Genomic DNA, 21,679 nt, shown 5'->3' with positions numbered 1-21,679 from the left:
AAAAAACCAAAAAACAAAAAAACAGGACATCAAAACACCTGCATAAAACCTATTATGCTCTGGATTCAGAATGAAATGTCAACAAAAGGCGAACCACAATCGAACAAATAACCTTTTATGTGATGCCAGCTCAATACCGTGTTTGCATTCAACCTTTAATATGTACCTACTTTTTCCCCTTTATTGCAGTTTTTCTTATACCTTGACATTTGTCAGAAGAGATTTTATACCTCATATTGGAATTTTAGTTGGGTGTGTGCTTGATAAAACATGGATATTAAATACTAAAGTTACATAAACTCAAAATGTGCTTTTCTATTCCATATCCCTGCTTTTATTGCGGATAATTCATTATTGTACACTATTCCAAAATAAAAAAAAACTTATTATAGTAATAAAATAATAGCTTTACATTTTGCTTTTAGTTTACTTTAGGTTACTTTACAGCCAGACTATGGGTGATTCTATAATTTACAAACCTAGGATATGTTTGATTTATTAACAGACATTATCCATAGCAAATAATGTAAAATATTAAGATACAAATCTGGTTATTATGTACTGGCATGCTGTGTCTGCTGCTGATATTTGACATATGGTACAGATGCAGAAAAAAAATGTTGACTATTCTGCAAGTTTTATTCACAGTTACAGGAAACATCTAATGGAGTTTATTACTGCCAATGTTTCACAAACTTTTCCATCCTCTACTGTGAAAGCTTACGTGCCATATTCAATAAAGACGTGAAAATGTGTCATATTTGTCTGATTTGTCTGGTTTGCCTGTTGTTGTGAGTTAGTTGAAGATCACATCAAAACGCCCAATTTCTGCATAAATGTGGGTAAATATACTTTTTTTTTCCTGCAACTGTATCTCACATGATTTGATATATCTCAGGCATCAAACACTTCAAGGTAGAAGCTGGTTTAAATTCAACATCAAAGATGCACTGATCTGATGGAAGTGTGCTAACACCAGGGCCGGATGGAGCTTGTTGAGGTGTTTGATGTAGTCTTAATAAAGAGAGCTTAGACATGTTTAAACCCTGGATGAGCTCAAATTTAGCTTTGAATTGAAGTGATTAATCAGGTCAAGGGCTTAGAGACTCCAAACTTTTCTTCATTTTCATTTGATTTCTTTTTTGTAAACCCTGTTAAAACTTCACGCAGGCAGGAAGATCCTCCACTTCTTTATGCTTTCTTCCTGATTAAAATTAACTTACTGAAAAATGTCAATACCGGCCTCAATATAGAGGGGGGCAATTAGTGTAGCACACTCCTTAGGGAGGCCAGACTCGTGCTGCTCGTACTGACTGGGATGGTATCTAGGCAACAAATCATCTTTAAGTTTCAACAATTATCCAGCTGTGCTGCACTAGATCTGAACTAGTTAACAGACACTGTTATTATTGCTGTGGTCTAATCTGTGATTATACCTAAATAAAACTAGCTAAAATTATATTTTTATTTTAAAAGGGACAGTGCCCAGATTTAGCCATTCAGGCCTATTTTACTCTGCATGTTTATGTTCACTCATTTTTGTCAACCTAAATTAATCCATTTCGATTTCAGATCGTTAGTTTTGTTCATGCAAAGTTTCACATTTTTATTTTATGTTTTTTGCTTAAATTTTTGCATGTGTATTGCAGAATTTTAGATTTTACTGAGAAGATTCAAGCATTTACATGCTTAATTTTTCTTGTTGATCAGATTGATTCAGGTCTGCACCACTTGTTTCAATCTGATCAAAATGTAGTTTAGATCAGTCTGGATAAGGTGTGTTTGTGTACATGAAGGCTTTTCTGATTGAGATTTTTATCCAATTACTAACGTGTACACAGCTAGTGCAAGGTTTTGAAACAAAGAGGATTTTCCATAGTACTTTCATAATTTCATTTTATGGAGGAATACACATCCTTTATGTTTCATTATAGAAGAACATACATTCAAAGATCATTGGCAAAACTCAAAGGATAATTTTATTGCTCAGTGGTTGCTCTTTCATAGCTCATGAACATAATGATAACATTTTTCTAACCCGACATTTTTTGTTAAAGGGAAAGACATGAAAGGTCATTCAAAGTCAAACAGAAGTAAGTACAGTACAGAAGTAGATAAATTTGTATTTGAAATTGATCTCAGTCTTTTTTCACAGATTTTGGGGTGGGTCTGAAATGTTTTATTTTAATAAAAATCCAAAAACCAGGTTATTTCCTTCATTTGATCACCACTTAATCTCAGTGCTAAAGAGGTGAAATAACTTTTGAGAAACATTGTGTTTCAAGAGATATTTATATAGATTAAGCTACATGTTGCTGAAGTGTTTATAATTGTATTTAAGTTTAGCAAGGCAAGTTTATTTATATAGCCCATTCAATACACAATGGTAATTCAAAGTGCCTTACAAAAAAAATAAAATAAAAATAAACAACGAAAACAAAACAGGTAAAAATTTGGAATATGAATGTTCTTGGAGTTTGCATGTAGCTGTAACGAAACAGACCATGACATATGGTAAGTAAATAATAAGATTAACACAGATGAGTTATGGCAGAATGGTAATGCACGATAGCAAGTTTGTAACAAATCTCTAGGAAGATTAGGTTGTGAACAGCATTGAATTGACTTTCTGCCTTGACAGGAGCTTGGACACGGAGAACCAGGAGCGCGCACACACACACACACACTGGGATCAGGAACACACTGGAACTGGAAAAGAAAAGAGAAGTATTTTATAGCTTCGACTCAAGAGCGTCAACAGATCAAACACTGAAGGAACTGTGTTGTGTGCTTTTGTACTGGTGTTGATGAGGTGATGATGTTGTGCAGGTGTGACTGATTAGTACTCTGGTGATTGGGAACGCTGTGGTTGGCTCGTAGAAGAGCCTGGCGAATCCATAACAGTACCACAGTGCTCATTCAATAAATGCACAGCTAAACCGATGGGTTTTACGTATGGATTTAAATGTGGCTAATATTTTAGCACATCTGATCCCTTCTGGAAGCTGGTTCCAACTACAGGACAAATAATTACTAAATGCAGACTCCCCTTGTTTTGTTTGAAGCTTTGTTATTGCTAATTGACTAAATCCTATGATCCGAACAAGGCACGAAAAAGTCTTTCCAAGTCTTTAGTGAAAAGAAAACATTTAACTCTTGCAATGTTCTTGAGATGATAGTATACTGATATAGTTACTGCTTAGACATGACTACTGAAACTAAGGTCTGACTCCAGAATCACCCCAAGAGTCTTGACTTGATTTTTAGTTATTTAATCCCTAGAGTCAATGTACTGTGACGGGGTGAAGGAAACACAAAGCAAGGAGAACTCAAAATCAATACCCCGGAGGGTGGATTTATTAAATAAACAAAGAATAGAACAGGTGAGTTAGTGTCCCAAGGCGTGACTGCTGCTGTGCGGTTTGGTGAAGCAGTGGGTCCACGCCAGGTTGAAGGCTGAGTGGCAGCTCGTGGCATTTTCAAGCCAGCAGGTAACGAGCAGCAGCTGTGTCTAATCAGCCGGTGATGGGCGTGACCAGGTGCTCCTTGTTGATTTCCAGGACAAGGCTGATGACGGTTCAGGACTCTTGTCACAGTATGCATTCACCTTGAGAAAACATCTTTGTTTGCAAATGCAATGATTTTGGTTTACTTCTTGTTTCTCCCTGATATTTTGCCACAATCAGAATTTAAAATAAAATAATTTATTATCTTTATGAGCACTGTCTCTGTACTGTGATGCACTCGGAAACCAAACTAAAAACTGTCCTGGTTTACATCCAAAAAAGATGTGGGAAGTGTTGAAGGTCGCAGGTTGAAGATTTAAGGTGCTGTTGTCACATCCCTGGACTGTTTGTGTTTTCATTCCTCAAGTGTTCTGTCTCTGTGTGACCTAGTTTTTGTCTCATGTTGATTATCATTAGCTAACAAGGTTGTTTTGTATTGTGTGAATGTAACTTTTCTTGGATTTACTCCCCTGTGAATTATCAAATGACTGTTTATTGCAATACTTCCTTGTTGTGCTGTCATTCTACACAGCAACGTGACAGAAGACTGGACCCTAATATTAAAAGATTGAGTTTGCTGCTTGTCTCTTCACCCTTGTCCAGAGGGATCTCCCCTTCTTTTCCTAAGCTGATGAATTCCACAAACTTGCCAAGGAGACTCTGGATCCTGTCAGCCCCGCTGCTCACCCTCAGCCCACCATCAGTGTGCTGAATCTGCCACGGGTCTGCCTGTTTCCATCGACTTCGTGGACTCCAGCCTCTGAGTCCTGAACTCTGCGTTGGCCTTTCAACCCGTCGGCTTGACAATAGCTCCCTCCTCTCCACAATGTCCAATAGTCAACCAGCTCCACTAGTTTCCCTCATCCCTTTGGCTTCACCTTGGTCAGTCTTCAACCATCCGCCGCCTCAAGACTCCACTCCTCCGGAGTATACCTTGTCCCTCCATCCCTCTCACTCTGTCAGGCACCTCCTTCCCTCTGGCTCCACATCTGTCCTCTGTCGCTCTGGCTTCGCTATGGCCTGCTGGATCCCCGTTTCAGCATCGGTTGCCAATGTCATCTGCTCTGGATTGGCCCTGGAGCAGGTTGTCATTAGGTTCTGGTGTATGTTGTTGATTTAGTCACTATTTCTCCTTTAAGTTCCTTTCTGTTTAGTGTTTAGTCATCCGCTCCTAAAGTTGATTTGTGTTGTGTGAATTATTATTATTTTTTTTTTAGGTTGTGTTCAAGTGTCTGACCTCTGCATAACATAAGGATTTATTAATCGCCTTTCTAATATTATTGACTTTCTTAGAAAAGAAGCAAACTTATTGCATTTGTTGATGGAGAGCAATTCAATGGGGATGTGAATTTCAAATTTGAAGTTTTGTCTTTCACCAAATCACCAAATTTCATACTCTGAATTGCTGTTGATTGGTGACATGGTAACTTTTGTCTGTCAGCCTTATGGACTTTTGCTGTTGCATTATCATCAGTGACATTCTTAACTTAAGTTAAAGGAATCATGGAGAAGATCAACAGAGTCTGCAGAAATGCTTGGTGTTAAAGATATATCCTTCATAAATAGTGCACTGGTGTTCTAATCTGACAGAGACAGATTCAGTGGTAACAGAGATCAATATATTAAAGAAAAAGTAATAAGATAGTTCTTTGTCCTTAATAACAATGGATGAGATGTTTAGACCCTTACTGATTAAAGTCTAGAGTGTTTATGTACAATTATGTCCACATGCTGAATCAGGTCAAAATTGTTTAAAACACTTATAATTTATTGATTTCTGCATTATCAATGTGAATAAAGTACCCTGCTATAGCAAAACAGCCAAACTTAATAACAGTTCTGTGAACTCTTCAACAAAGGCTGGAGAGTATTTTGGAGGCCTGTAAATAATAATAAACAGAATGCTTGAAGCAACTTTCAGGACAATCCATAGATATTCAAAAGAGAAGTACTGACCAAATGACTCTTGCTTGCATTGATAGACATCTTTAAATAGAGCAGCTACACCCCCACCTCTCCTAACAGTTCTGCAGACACTCATAAAACTAAAGTTAAGAGGGGCTGTTTCCTTGAGGACTGTTGCACTGCAGCTATCACCAATGCCACAGGAGTATAAGAGTTTGGTCCCTGCATACACCAGTCTTTGATTTTTTTGTGAAGCTTAGAACGTTCATTGCCAGGATATCCATAAGCAGTGCTTGTTTAGGCCGCGTCAGTGTTCTTGTGGGAGTCCTGAGGCAGTGGATCGTTGATGACTGATCAAGGTGGAGCTGGAGGGACAAGGGAGCCTTACGGAGCTGGTGGACTGCCAGGCCAATGGTGGAGAGGAGGGAGCTAGGAACCATGGTAGAGCCGACGGGTCAAAGGGCCGAGGCAGAGTCCAAGGAATGGCTTGTTCCACCAAGAACCAAACTGCTTCAATCACCCCACACAGCATGAAGTGCAAAATAATGAAAGCCCTAAAATAGATGCAAAAGGAGCTAACATTCTCCGGGAGGGACAAACAGGAGATTGGAAAGAATACATCTGACATCATATCTGATGATCTGCACATGTCTAATGTATCTAATTCTATAAGCTCAAGCTGTAGCCAACAGCACACAGACTTCTCTAGAATTAACTTTCACTCCCCTCTGTTGAATCTATCAGTAGAACTAGATGAGGAGGAAAATATCTAGAAAAATATCTAGAAATATCTAGACAGACACACTGTAGATGACAATAATATTACTTATACGAAAATTACCAATATTACGCAAGAAAGTGCAAAAGGCACAAGGAAAAATAATGGTAGATCTAGAATTTGATCAAAAATTGTTGAATGTATTGATGTAGGAAAATTTAAACATACCACTCTGTAAAGAAGACTATTCAGGTAGGCCCATCACCTATATTTGATTATGTTGATATTGCATTGACAGACATATGGTGGATGTGTGGCTTATTGTTGACCTTTTGTCAACAATACCAGAAAACTGATAAGTATTATGTACTGGGGTTATGTTGACACATAATATATACATATTAATATATTACAATTAGCAAAAAGGGATAATTTGATGCCAGAAGGAGCATTTAGGACTAAATTTAAAGCAAACGCTTAAAAAGATGATCAAATATAGCACTGGTTTGCTCAAAAGTTAAGAACATGGGGAGCATAGTAATCTTAGTTAATAATGCTTTTAGGCGTTGCAGTATTAATAAGAGGATTACAGTTTTTTCCTATACTGAGGTCACTAGTTATGAAAGCCACAACTAAAAAAATGAGTCTGAGATATCAAGATGATGGGCAATAGATTTTTTAGGGTAACTAAAACTAAAACTTTTTCAGGATTGTATCAACTAAATTGGTAATCACAAACAGATGATGCAGACTCTAGAACCTCAAATAAGGATTCAGAAGAGGCATAAAGATAAATCATACCCTGGGTGTAAGTGCCAGCCTAACTTCTGCCTAAAGGTGACCCTCTGCGCAAATGCCTGGGCTGAAGATCAGAAATATTATTTTTAATTAAATTAAAGATTCCAAATTGTATTTGTCACATGCAATTTGTACAAGTACAACTTGTAGAAAAATGTTAGTCTGATACATTCCAAGAAAGAAAGAAATGTATTTAAATGTAGAAATGTAAAATAAATACTTACAACGAAAATATACATCAAATATCAATCATTTATGACAATAAAATAAAATGTAAAATATATGTATGTACATTGTATACAGGTAAAAAGTGGCTATGTAGAGGTAGACAGTGTTATGTTACATATTTTATGTTACATATTTTATGTTTTTAATTGTTTTTATGTCTTTTATACATAACTGTATAAAACATACATAACTAAAAACCACAGGCAAGCTCTGAACCAATTGCACGCTCATGCTTATAACATTTTATATTAAATGAAGAGTTAAGGAGACTCTTCCTCTGGCTCCTTCCCATAGCCAAAAGAGGAGGGAGATGTTTGGATTGCTGCTGTATAACCAGTTATTGTGACTCATTTAGTCGCTAGGTAAAGGTAACTGATGAGTAGCACTCTGGTTAAAAATAAGTAAATGTGATACTCAGAGGACGGAATATGTAGATTTTTACTGGTCAAGATTTGAATTAATCAATTATTCATCCATCCATCCATCCATCCATCCATCCATCCATCCTTTTCTGCTTATCCAGGGTGCCCAGACTTCCCTGTCCCCATACATTTCTTCCAGCTCTTCCAGAGGAACAAAGAAGCGTTACCAGGCCAGCCGAGAGAAGTGTTCCCCAGGGCCTCCTACCAGTGGAACATGCCCAGAACACTTCCCCACCTCAGCTGGCCTCACAATGTAGAGGTTCAGCAGGTCTACTCGAAGCTTCTCTGAAGACTGGTGAACTGGACAACATCATCCACAAAAATCAGAGACAAGCCTGTGATCCCCAAACCGGACCCCCTTCGGTCACCGGCTGTGCCTAGAAATCCTGTCCATTAAAATAATGAACAGAACCGGTGACAAAGGGCAGCCCTGCCAGATTCTAACACACGTGGAGAAGAAGTATGACTTACTGCTGGCAATGCAAACCAATATCCTGCTTCGGTCATACAGGTACACCATGAGGGACATGGTATGACTTATCCAAATCCACAAAGCACATATGGACTGGTTGAGTAAACTCCCATAAACCCTCCAGTACCCTGAAGAGGGTACAGAGTTGGTTCAGTGTTCCACGACCAGGACAAAAGCTACATTGTTCCTCCTGGATCTGAGGTTTGACAACAGATTCCCACCCTACTGTATACAGGGTTGACAGGGCACTGCTTCCACCTCCTGAGGTGCTGGACAGTTTGCCAGAACCTCTTCAAGGCTGACCAATAGTCTTTCTCTATGGCCTCACCAAACTTCACAACCACCCGGGCTGCAGTTTGCTTGGTGCACCGGTACCTATCAGCTGCCTCAGGAGTCCCACTAGCCAGTCAGACTCCATAAGACTCCTTCTTCAGCTTGACACCATCCCAGCCGGTTCAGGGGTTGCTGCCATGACAGGCACTGGAGACTTTACAGCCACAGCTCCAAACGGCCATGTCGAAAATGGAGGCAAAGAATTGCATTCAGACTCAGTGTCTCCAACCTCCCTAGGCTGGTCTTAGCATTTTTTTTCAGCAGGGTTACATTCTAAAAAATCAGATTGATCTATTCTGCTGGACATTAACTAACATACACTTGCTGCAAGTCTCATAAAACATTTAAAAAAATCTCATTATGTGGGAGTAAGAGAAGAGTAGGCATATGAATAAATTTGACGATGCAAGAGAGAATTTAGTCTTGTTTCTGAGAGGACACATTGAAACATGTACACACAGAGAGCATGTACTCACACAGTGTGAAAGTACTCTTCAATGGTGAATGAATGGAGAATTACACAAAAAATAATTTTGATTTGTCCATTTAGTCAACCGTTCACAAGCAGAGTATATTTCACCTTAACTGAATGTAAACGGTAGGATACACAAGTATCAGTGCATGGCATGCATTGCATCCGTGAATTTGGTCATAAAGGAAGAGCAGCCTAGCTGCTGTTGTCCAAGTTACTGATGTTAACCAAGCAACAAAAGTAAAATCACTTGCTGCTCTTGACTAAAACACTTTGTACTATACTTAAATATATGTCTGCTTGAAATAATGAATAATATGGTAAACCAGTTGTTATAAATGCATAATTAGCCTATATAACCATTAGTATTTAATTGAAAAGAAAACCATGCTCTTTATGAGAAGTGGTTATATTTAACACAATGGCATGTTAATGGCATGTCACCACAGTTAAATGAGTGTCTATCATAATAAAACCTTAATGTCAAGCATAATGAGTTTGGAAATTTTAGAATGCATTAAATGCATTACACTGTAACTAAACCCATTCGATTTTAGCTGACTAAATTTACAGTAGATTAATATGATATTTAGTCAATCAAAACTAGGCTACAACTCAGAAAACACTAAAATATGACTAAAACAATGGTATGTTAGTCAAAAGACTATAACTAAAACTAAATTAAACAAACAACAAATTTGCTGTCAAAATTAACAATGTTCAATTCAATATACATTTGTGTCAGGGTCGCAAAGTATTACATTATATATATTTTTAATGTCATATTCCTAATAACTGAAGCAAATGTATTACATATTTTCTTGTGAAAAGCATTTTAATTGCTAATTCAGGTTATATAATTCATTGTGCATGCTCTGTCTTGTTGGACATTATTATAGAAATTATAATCTATGTGATAATATCCATTTTTCTTTTAATCAATGTTTAAAATAGCATTACATAAACTTGTCCTCATTTGTCAGTCTGTCTATATTTCTTTTTATAGCTCTTTATTTCTATCATGTAAGGTATCCTGTAATTTTATTTGCCATTGTGCAAATAATCAAGTTAGAATTAATAAAACTGATGCATCTTAACTAGAGCATATTGTATACATAACAATCATGTGTTGCTACAAAGAAAGTAAAATAAAGAAGTACATATATAAAAGTTTAGAAAGCAATGACTCCAAAGTGATTAGTCCTATGTCTGGGTTGACTGATGCAAAAAAAATTTTCTGTGTCCAAAACTGACCAGCCATGAGCAAATTGACAATGTCTGTACTTCAAGGGGACCTGTGCCAACTGAGAAACTGGAATCAAGCTGAATGGAAATGCTAACAAATAGCCTTCTCCAGGTATTACAGACCCTTTGTTCTTTTCCAGTTCTTGCCCCAAGAGAAGCCCTGCTGTGAGTGATCCTGGAGCAAGCGAAAACCCAGACACTAAGACAATCAAAAGATCCCCTTCTTGCTCCAGGCAAAATCACAAAACTCTGCTCCTCACCGCTCAAATGCTCTTGTCTCGAACACCATGAACACAGATCAGAGAAATGATGCAAACAGTAAAACACACTAGTGAAGTTACACTAAATATCAGCACTTTTGGAAGTTCTTCTGTACAGAATTTCCAAAAAAAAACAATACAAAAAAAACAAACAAATGAGGAAGAAACCTAAAAGAACAGATACTTCCACATTTAGATCCTCAGATCCTCTAATGAAGAGGTAATGATGACTGTCAAGCTTTGGTGTAATGATTGACTTTATCTAGGTTTTATTTATATATTTGTTCGAAATATTGTGTATTTATATTTGTTTATTCATGAAACTTACCCACATTCAAGTGTTTTAAAAAAGAATGTATGAAGCTATAATAAAAAATCTTTGTTTACAAGCAGATACTGTTTTGAAAGCACCCACTAGTAATGGCAGCTATAGAATAAACCTGTAATTTTTTATCTGAATCATTGCAGGGTTGAGTCAGGACAATGTGTGGATGGGAGATCTTCTGGGAAAGTTAAGGATGCTGTTAGAGAAGGTAATGTGGTCTGCATGGGTCCTTACACTTCAGTATGATGATGAGAACACTAAACTGAATATGGACACCATCTGTGCATAGTAAAAACACATGATGAAACTTAAGTTTGAATGTGCGATATACAACAGAAACAGATCCCAAGGTTTTTAAATAAGAAAAAAAAGGGTGATCGGCAGTCCTCAGGAGAGAAGCATGACATCAAGATAAGCAAAAGCGAGTAACTTTGTCATGCTTTCACCAGGAATGATGAAATAAATGGCAATTCTTTCTGAGTCAGTTCCTCCAGAGGAGGTGGGAGGTAGATTAAACATTGCTTGCGCTCTGGAAATGTATGACGGCTGCTTTACAAGTGCAAATACACAGATGCCAGATTCTGCATCCAGTGTTTCCATACCATAGATAGCACCTAACTGGAGAAACTACTGTATTAGCCAACTCCATAACTTTATAAAGGACTGTTAAGGGCCACAGTTTTTTTAGGTTGTCCACTCTCTATAGACACCTTTGGAATAAAATTTCCATAGTATTTTTCTAGCATTATAATATGATATTGTGCTAATTTAGCATTATAAGATGATATAACTTTAATAATTAGAATAACCATGAATGTATATTTGTTGCCTGAACTTGCTTAAGATATTGCTCATCATTTAATGGTTCATGGTTCAATATTAATCACGTTGTCTGAGTTCGATCATGGCACTGCGTCACATCTGTAAACATAAAGTTGTCCCAGCTAGTAGGCTGTATCACATGTGAGGATCCTGCAGGTGGTGCATCATTTAATTATAGCCAATCTCACAGCAGCTAATTATTAAGTGTCAAAAAAAATCATTTTTAATGGCTGGTTGTAATTGTTACGCCAAGCCAAGTCTTACTTCTGCATGAACTGTGATTGCTACTACTTCCTGTTTGGAGACAATAGTCCAAACGCTTGAGGACTAAACCCAGGAGTATCTAGACTTTGTTTATCTCTCAGATTTACTTCTTTTGTGAAGGGATAAATCAACCACTTAATACACAACTTGTTTGTGAGGGTCCACCAGGGTCGCATGCACAGTTTGTGGAGGCACAAGATGGCCGCCTTCCCATAGCCCCTGCCCAAGCAGGCCAACACACCAGAGCCTTCAGCAATTGTGGATATCAAGTCCCAGTTCTCAGCCACCACGGATGCCTCTCCAGTATTTCCCCACATTGTGGATGCAGCATTTGAGGATACCAGGGTATTCCAAGGGCATTTGAGTCTGTTGTCCAGTCTGGCAGACCTGCCAGTGATATCAGCAAGGGCAGCCATGTCCCCAGAGCTTCAACACAAGTCATCCCTTCTCTGCGCTCCATCCGCTGCATTGCCAGTCTGCAAATCTACTACCTGAGCCCATACCTGCCCATCAATCCATTACAGTGCCTACAAGCCAGTGCCTACAAGTCCACAAGCCTGCTCCAGAAGACTTTCATTTCACTGCCTCTGAGGCCTTTTCTGACACCAAATCCATCCTGAGACCTCTCCCATCTGCCAGCCTGCTCCATAGGTGTCAGCATCAGCAATAGAACCTCCAGACATGGTATCAGTTACCCATCCAGTTACGGTTATGGAAGCTATGAACTCTCACCCTTTTTCGTCTCAGCTATGAAGGCCGTCTGTGAATCATTGTCCAGTCCTGCCACAGCTATGGAAGCTGCCTATGAACTCTCGCCCTGTCAAGTCACAACTATGGAGGGTGTATATGAATTCTCGCTCTGCCCCGTAATGGCTATGAGGGCCACCAGTGAACCTTCATACAGCCCAGCCATGGCTATAAAGGCCGCCTATGAATCCTTAACCAGCCAAGTCTCGTTCACCTGTCTATATTGTCTGTCTCTGCTTTCAGGCCCCAGTCCCATGTATGCTGCCCTGGCCAGTCCAGACCACCCTGGGGGGTTCTGGTTCTGTCTGCTCTGTCTTTTGTGTCTTGTCCTTCCTTAGGTCTGTCTGCTTTGACCATGCCTTTGTTGAATAAAAGCCCACAAATGGATCTGCATGCCTCAGAACCCTCATTCATAATAGTAATTGAGAAAGGATTATATGAAACAATTTTTATATTCCAATTTTTAAAACTGCTTTTGATCACAGAAAGTCTGGGGTTAGACAGATTTGTATTTTAAAGACAACCAGTTCAAAGGCAGCATAGTTTGCTTTTAGGGTTAAAAAAATTCTTAATATGCTGATGTTGTTAACATTAAGTATAAAAATAACAATAATACTTGGCAGGTATTGATGTGATATAAGCTAACTGATTGTTAGATTAAATCACCACTGGTAGCGTGATTTATGGTAATGCTTTTTTCCTTGGTTGGTTAGAAAAAAGTGACTGATTTGTTGCATCCTTGTTCAGATGACAATATACAGTAAACATTCTTATTTAGGTCATATTCTTCAAGTACAGAATTCACTCTGGTGTAGTGACTGACAGACAAACATTCACCTCTAAACATATTTATCTGAGCTAGAGCCGCGGTGGAGCACAACCACGCACAAATCCAGGTTTTTAAACATAGTTACGAACTGCAGCTACTAAGTAATATTATTAACTGCATGTACTTATCATATGGTTTGAGTTAGGATTAGAGGCTGGCTTAGGGACACTTAGTTATGCATAATTTATTGTTATTATAGTAAGTACATGTAATGTGTAACAAGTACACCTTAAAATGCATTACCAAACAATTAAATGGCATGGTATTAAGAGGTGGTTTCAAGATATATGAACTATAGTGCCTTAAAGCCAGTTACCTGTCTATCATGTCTAGTCTGTGTTCCATTAGTTCCTAGTTCCTGTCATTAATTGTGCTCTTTTAGTTTCCATAGTTTTCAACTATGTTCACCTGTGTCTTGTTTGTTTCCTCGTTTAATTTATCCAAATCTTATACCTTAAGTGTATCATCCCTTGAAGAAATTTGTTGAAAACTTGAATGGAATGCCTTGAAGCATGTTAAGGATTTTGACTCTCCAGAAACTGTTCTCTGAGACTGGAACTGTTCTCATTGTCGCTCTGGTCGACCTGTGACTCTGCTGAGCTCCTCCATCCATCCAGTGGCTTTGTGGTCCTCACTCCCTCTGGTGCCACTTCATTCTCCCCAAAACCCAGCTGCGCTTTGGTCCTCTGATCCTGCATCCTGTGGCAGCATCCCTCCAGCACTCAAGGTTGACTTGGTTCTTTAGTGCCATTCCCTTCAGCTCTGCCCTGGTGAGTAACATCTAGAAATCATCCATAAGTAGATATGGCTACATCAGAGTGGGCCATGTCACCAGATCTGCCGGTACCTTCTTCTCTGCTGTCTTAAATTTTATCATTTGTCTTTGAAAGTCAATGTTTATATGAACATAAAAGTCATTGTAGGATGTCCAGTTATGCAATTATGTATTTATTTAGTTTAATTAAGTTATTTAGGACAAAGGATTGATATGCATGATTTACTGTTATTACTGAAGTAAGTATGTGTAAATATGCAACAAGGACAATGTCAACTGCTTAACTCAAACCTATGAAGCATAGGTCTGCCATCCTGCTCCTTGAGACCCTGTAGAGTTCAGCTCCAACCATAATCAAACACACCTCAAGCAGCTAATCAAAGACTTCAAGATTTCTTGAAAATCACAGGCAGGTGTGCTGAAGAAGGCTGGAAATAATTTGGACATACAGGAGCAGGATTGAAGAGCACTACTATAAAACATTGCTTTGGATAAGTTAGTGGCAAAAGAACCTGCCACTACACAGAATGTTGATTAAATGAATGAAGGAATAAATAAATATATTGACATTTATATTGCGTTATTAAGTTATATTGACATTTTAGTTTAGAGCATGGAATTACTCTTATTTAAGGGTATTTTAAGTTACACATTTGAAACAAACAAAAAAAGAAAACAAGCATTTGTATAATTCATCTTATACTAATATATGAATACTGATAGCCTATGACAACTTTCCCATGAGACAGCACAGTTGTCTCTTCTACATACAAATATATCAAAAAAGGTATATTGGAAAAAAAAATATTCCTTTTTTATCAAGTACACAATAAGCACATCAAAAAATATCAAATAGCTTTGATTCCTGTGACACTCTAGAGACTTATTCCTCTCTGCACCTCTATCACAGAGAGCAAATAACTCACATCACTAGAGACACTCTGCAGATGCTATTCATGATTCTCCAAACTGATTCTCATATATGGTGGAGACCTTCTGTCAGGTCAGATTTCATACTGCACTGAGTTATACAGAAAATGGAAAATAACCCAAAGGCTGAACTGCAGAGACCCTTCCTTCTTGTTTATTGTGACAACTAATGTGTGCAGCTTGTTTGTACATGAGAACTTTTTTGTTGCTGTTGTATGTTTGTATGGTAGCTTTGCAGCTAAATTTCACAACATTCCTCTCCCAAAGAGAGGAAGAACTACATTTGTACGAAAGGATGCAGTTTTAGAATCCAATGTCCTGAGGCAGCTCAATTATTGCATCCATGCAAGTTATTAAACACTGAAAATTAAGGGTCCATTAGTGTACATTAATTGAAGGTGTTCATCTGCACAGTCAATGGAGATTATTTTAAAAGGCTTGAATGCTCAAATGCATGAGCAAAATGTGAAAAATAAAGTGTATCCAAACCTTCACTGTCTCAGTTATGTGAGAAAGAATCCCTGTTTCCACCTGGGCTCGTATTCTTAAAAAGACTTGCTCTTAGTGACACAATTCTTAGAAATGTATGTGTTTCCTCTTAAGATTAAAGAAAAGATCCTAGTAAAGAATAAAGTCATTCAGAAAGCATCTTAACCAATAAAAGAGGTCTTAAGTTCTGAAATTGTTAGGAGTACGGATGAGGAATTATAAGGAAGATATATTAGAGTTTTTACATTACAGAAGAAACATGAAGAGGAGAAGCACACAATATATTACAGTGAGTTAATAAGACACTACACATTAGATTGGTCACAAAAATGATCTCTGCACAATCTTATTAAAGACATGCAAACATCTATGACATCACACACCAAATTGAAAAATGCAACTGTGCAGCAGCAATGATTTGGGTGTCACAACCTTCTAAAAGTGCTTCAGACTAAAAGGGCTCCACACAAGAAGCCCCGATGGTCATGCCATAGGGCGTCAGAGGGCAGCCCCTTTTGGAGAGCAGCGGATTGCACTGCATTACATGGAGCCCGTTTGCCTTCAATGTCCACAGGAGACCACCCCAGTGCAGGTTCTACAGCCGGTACTTCATAGTTCCAAAAAAGGATGGAGGGCTGAGGCCCATTTTAGATATCAGTCTCCTAAGCCGCTCAGTGAAATTCAGAATGCTTACTGTCAAATAGGTCTTGTCTCAAATCAAGTCCAAGGATTGCTTTGTCACGATATATCTAAAAGACGCCTATTTTCATTTGTTCATCCATTCAGCTTACAGGAAGTTCCCGAAGTTTGCTTTTGGGGGCAAAGCATAGCAATATCTGGTTCTTTGCTTTGGCCTTGCACTATAACCCCACACATTTACAAAGTGTGTGGATGCTGCGCTGGCTCCTCTGCGAATAAATTAACTAATTTACATCGACAACTGGCTGATTTTAGTGCAGCAAATGAGCGAGGTTATAAGACATCGAGATGTCATCCTTGTCACATGAAACATCTGGGGTTGAGACTGAAGACCAAGAAAAGCATGCTTTCTCCAACTCATAGAACCACTTATCTTGGTGTGGTGTGGGATTCGACCGCAATGCCTTTAAATGTTGAAGCAGACACATTGGACATGTACGTCCACAGAGCTGCCATGTAGAGAAAGAGTAAGCAACTGCCTCGTTTGCTTCGGACCCCCCAAAAAGGGGTTTCGTGTGACTAAACAGACATTGAGCAGGTGGACAGTGGATGCCAGCAACTTGGCTTATGAGTCCGCTGGGCTCCCACTGAGGCTAGGAGTCAGAGCGCACTTGACACAAGGTGTGGTGGAATGAAGAGGATTGTCTCCAAGTTACGTATATAACCATGGTTTCTTAAAGGGACGAGACGCTGCATCTCGTAACCACACTTTCAGCATCTCTGCCTGCTCTTGCTTCATGACAGAAGCTGAAGTCGGCCCCACATTCCACAAAGCTTTTATGCTTCCTGGCCAGTGATGTAACCCCCCTATGACGTCTCACCATTTCATTGGTTTAATTTCACATACGCGATTCAGAGCCGTCACACTGGAAGGCGTTCCCCATAGCATCATCGGCGTGGCGTCTCTTTCCTTTGAGGAACCATGGTTACATATGTAACCTGGAGATGTTTTTAGCTGTCCAATCACAACTGGACAGACAAATCAGTCTTGTGTGAATGCTTGTGTTTTGGTCTCCTATTATTTTTTCACACTACACTACACTACAACTCTTTCACTTATGCCTCTATAATTCTACTTGTGAGTTTGCCAGAAGTCTAGCCTTTTTTCCCCCCGCAGGTTTCTTTAAATGGTTGCTTTTTGACTCAAGCCAAAAGACCATACCCTATATTATCTTACTTTAAAAAATGAAAAAGGCTTCTTCATTTTTTCCTCTCACATATTAACAGTTCTTTTTAATGTTTTTTTCTTATTCTAGTTGAACAGAACATGTAAGTGTGACCAGCTCTGTTCAGTTAAAGATACTTCTCGGTTTTTCTTCACTAATTAACAGAGATACTGAAGTTATGATCCATATTGTTAGATTTTTTGGCAATAATTTATTTTGATGGTCCCTTTTGAACATTCTGTTGACAAAAAGTAATGTTGCACCTACAGTACATGTCTACTAACTCTAATTAGAGTGCTAGTACTACCTAACATCAGCTAAACCTTTATTGTCATGGTCTCCTGAAAGACATTTGAAATAATTTAGAAAGTGTATATACTATCTCTTACCCTACTAATACACTGACATATAGGTGAATTGTTACTTATAATCAACAGAATGTGTTAAAGTAACCAAAACAGCTTGTTTCCTCATGAAGACCAAAAAAGAAAGTTAAAATTTACTGGTATTACTATCCATGAAAATAAATAAAATGGGGAATACCAGGTAAATATTAAAGCTGTCCTATGATTTTATGTTACTTTCCGTTTTCTTTCATCATCTCGCATACCACATTTTGCTGCTTCTGTTCTTCAACAGCAACAAGCAAATGGAAGAGACGCAATGTAACTCATCACTCATGTCTGCAGCACAAACATATGGAACGACTCATGTAGTTTATTAATTAAGGTCAGGGGGTTGTTAATAAAATTGTAAAAAAGTAAAAATTAAGTCACAATATTAATTTGCATATTCTGAGACTACATTTATTTTGCTGTGGCAGTACTCTATTTTTCACTGATATAGACATTTTTCCTATAGGAAATGTGACCTCAATAAATCAACACAACTGCATGTTGGAGAGAGAAACAAAGACAGTCATGTTGATGGAGGCATTAATTTGTAATATTTGTACTTGGAAGTGTTTTTTCTTCCAGATTCACAGCAAACAGTCAAAAAAAAACCCAAGACACCTTTGTCTTTTGTCAGTACCCATATCAGAGACCTCCCTGTGTGTACCTTAGACACCTGCAGAGAGGCAAGGATGCTTTTAAAGGCACTGTGTGCCCTACAAATACTAACCATAAAATGTGTTTGTTTATCCTCTGTGTGTAATTTATTGTGGTGTTCACATACTCTGCAGGATGCCCAAATCCAAGCCCCGGGGAAAAGCATTAAGGACATGAATAAATTCAATTTGATATCACCCAGACTTCTTTTTAACAGACATACATTAGCATCTGTATTTGGGAAGAAAGGCTCAGGAGACGAGTAAAGAAAACGGCTTTATTAGAGGAGAGATAAGAATACATTAGGATTTCACGTTATTGGGCCCTGCTGCTGATAAACTGCTTAGGAAATAGTTTCAAGAAACGACAAGAGGAAAAAAGGAGGCCAGGAGTAAAAACTTGATTTTATGAAGCTCTGTGTTGCTGTCTACAATCATATGTATGTTTATCACCCAAATGGACGCTTAGAAGTGACTGGAATTCTTTACATCAGTGGTGAGGCCAGAAATCAGTGAGTGAACCCTGAAATAAGCTGGACCTCTATTCTATTCCTCTTATTGACATCAATCATTCTGCTCTGATCACTAAGATTGTATGAGCCCTGACTTCCTAACACCTTTTATAAGAATGAACTTACAACGTTTAGTTATTTTTGCAGTAATTTCTTGTAAATGTGACCTATAATTCCATTGGTACACTGTCAAAAAGTGAATAAATGAATAAAAAAAAAAAGTGTACTATTGCTCTGCCTAAAATGAGGAATAAGGAAACATTTTTTTTTCTTTTTACAATAAAAACAACCAATTGATTTAAGTAATATGAACACACTTGCTGGATATTTGGCCTTATCAGAAAGGCTGTGTGCAATCAATTTTGGCAAAAAGAAAATATACTCAAAGGGAGTATACAGTTTATCTTTTGGGAGAAAAAAACAATGCATCAGGAACGTACCTATAATGTTATCTAGAATGAAACAAAATTATTGTTCGGAGGGTGAGAATGATAATGTCTGTGAACATAACAGTTAGGTAAATTCACAAAAATTGACAGGCTATCAGATTTATACAAATTTCACGGAAAGCATTTCTTAAAGAACTTTCAGGTGTCCCAAATGAAAATGGAGTCTCTCACTTCCATCAAAGCTCTGCTTGTCTCTTTGTAATGTCTTTTGCAGCAAGCTTAGCCACCCACCTGCATGATTATTTTTAGAGGTGGCCATGTCAAAAATGTAAATGATCCCTCAGCAAACATGTCCCTTGTGCTCCCACACATAAGCCTACCCAGCATTGTTTCCAGCACAAAATCCTTTATGCAAAAACGCATTTCATCATTCTGATTACAGCTACAGAGGTGTATAGAATGCGTTTCTGTTATTTAAATTATTTTTTTTGAGTCTAACATTCTACTAAGGATAAACTGAGAAATAAAAAGGAGAAAACATTTCTAGCATTATTGCTTTTATATCAATATTTTAGATATTGAGCGCCTATCTTGTCAAAGTTGAATGCATCAAAAATGTGATGATATATGGAGTGTAGAAATGTGGTAATTCCATTGTGCACAGATGAGTATTGATAGCCTGGGTTGTATTTACTGTATTACAAATTGCCAGCAACCGCAAACCACTACTGGCAGGAAAAAGAGCTGTGGGCAATTGCAGAGGTTTGACGGCTTAGGATTTGCACACTTCATACAATTAAAATGAATCACAGCTAAATGAGGCATAGCATGAGAATCTAGTTGAAAGACAGTAAAAACAATCAGAATGTGGATTTATTTCCACAGTGTACTGTAGCTTGTGTGTTGCTGTGGCTACATGTAGCTTTAAACCACCTCCAAGTGCTTGTATATAATCTGTTTTGGAAACTATCAATGAAATGATTCTAAGGCAAGACATCATATTTGCACCATTTTGACTATTGCAGCAATGTAAGTAGAATTCTATAAAAGATATGCTTTTGCTCACACACATACACATATTACAATACCCATATGCATACATAATTTAATCAGAGAATTCCACATTTCGATCTTACAGCCAGAGCTGAAAATTAAGCTCTTTCTTGGCTAGGAAGAGTTGAGATGTATACTAAACAAACATCCAGGTTGAAATTATAAACAGAGCTACATCTTGTTCCTTGATGGAAGTTCTCAGTGATCTTGCGTACATTAAGAAGAAGAAGGTGCAAAGTACCGAACCCTGTGGTACCCTACTCATATTTCATTTCATTTTGACACTGCTGTTCTTCAAGATATCCTGAAATGTCTGCCTGTGACACTAACCAGCAGTGTGCAAATCCCATGATGCCTAGGGTGGAAAAGGCTGATTTGCTGTGTCACAGGTTGAAAACAAGGCCAAAAGAATGACATATTTGTAGTATAATAACCAATATTAAAACTTAAAATTTAACTTATATTAAAAGAAATGTCACAAAATATTATGTATTTATTGCAAAAGGTTACTGTCATTCTCCTGGATTGCTTGTGTTTTTATTCCCCATGTGCTCTGTGTGTGTGACCTAGTCTTTGTGTCATGTTGATTGTCATTATGTTCAGTAATTATCATCATCTCCGCTTTGTTGCTTTTAGTTCAGCATTGTCCAGTATTAAGGTTGTTTTGTATTGTGTATTACTAATCGTGGACCGCGTTGGTTGATGCTGCCCTTATCCATCTATTTTGGCTCGGAGCCAGTTACCATCGCCCTTGTAGACCTCCCAGACAGAGAGGCCGCATACCGGTGTCTGGGAAGCATCTGGGCCTGAGCTGAAACCAGCCAGCCGTCCCTGATTCACGTAGATACCGTTCCGCAATCACGGTCAGGAGAGCCGTTACCGTTTCCCGCTGATTCCGTTCCGCAATCGCGGCCAGGAAAGCTGTTCACATTCCTGATTCCTGCAGAATCCACAGCCAGAGATTTTTCCAGAGACATACACAAGTTAGGTTAAAGGTAGAAAACAAAGCAAAATGCAACGGCACAGGTCAAACACATATCTAGTGCAGCAATTACAATTTAATGACTGATTTATCAGATGAACACAAACTAAAAGTATTTATTCATTCATTAATTTAACATAAGAATGGGACATCCAAAAATGACACTTAAAAAACTACTGAAAGTGAATGTGACAATGTGTCATACAACCTCTGTTAATGAATCAGTGATTCACTTCTTAAGTGAAACAATGGGCATATGTAAGAAAATTACAAATACTAATATTTTAAAC

This window comes from Puntigrus tetrazona, chromosome 24, assembly GCF_018831695.1.
Source record: "Puntigrus tetrazona isolate hp1 chromosome 24, ASM1883169v1, whole genome shotgun sequence".
In the NCBI taxonomy this organism is placed as follows: domain Eukaryota; kingdom Metazoa; phylum Chordata; class Actinopteri; order Cypriniformes; family Cyprinidae; genus Puntigrus; species Puntigrus tetrazona.
The sequence above is the reverse complement of the archived record's forward strand: the minus strand, read 5'-3'. Positions refer to the sequence as shown.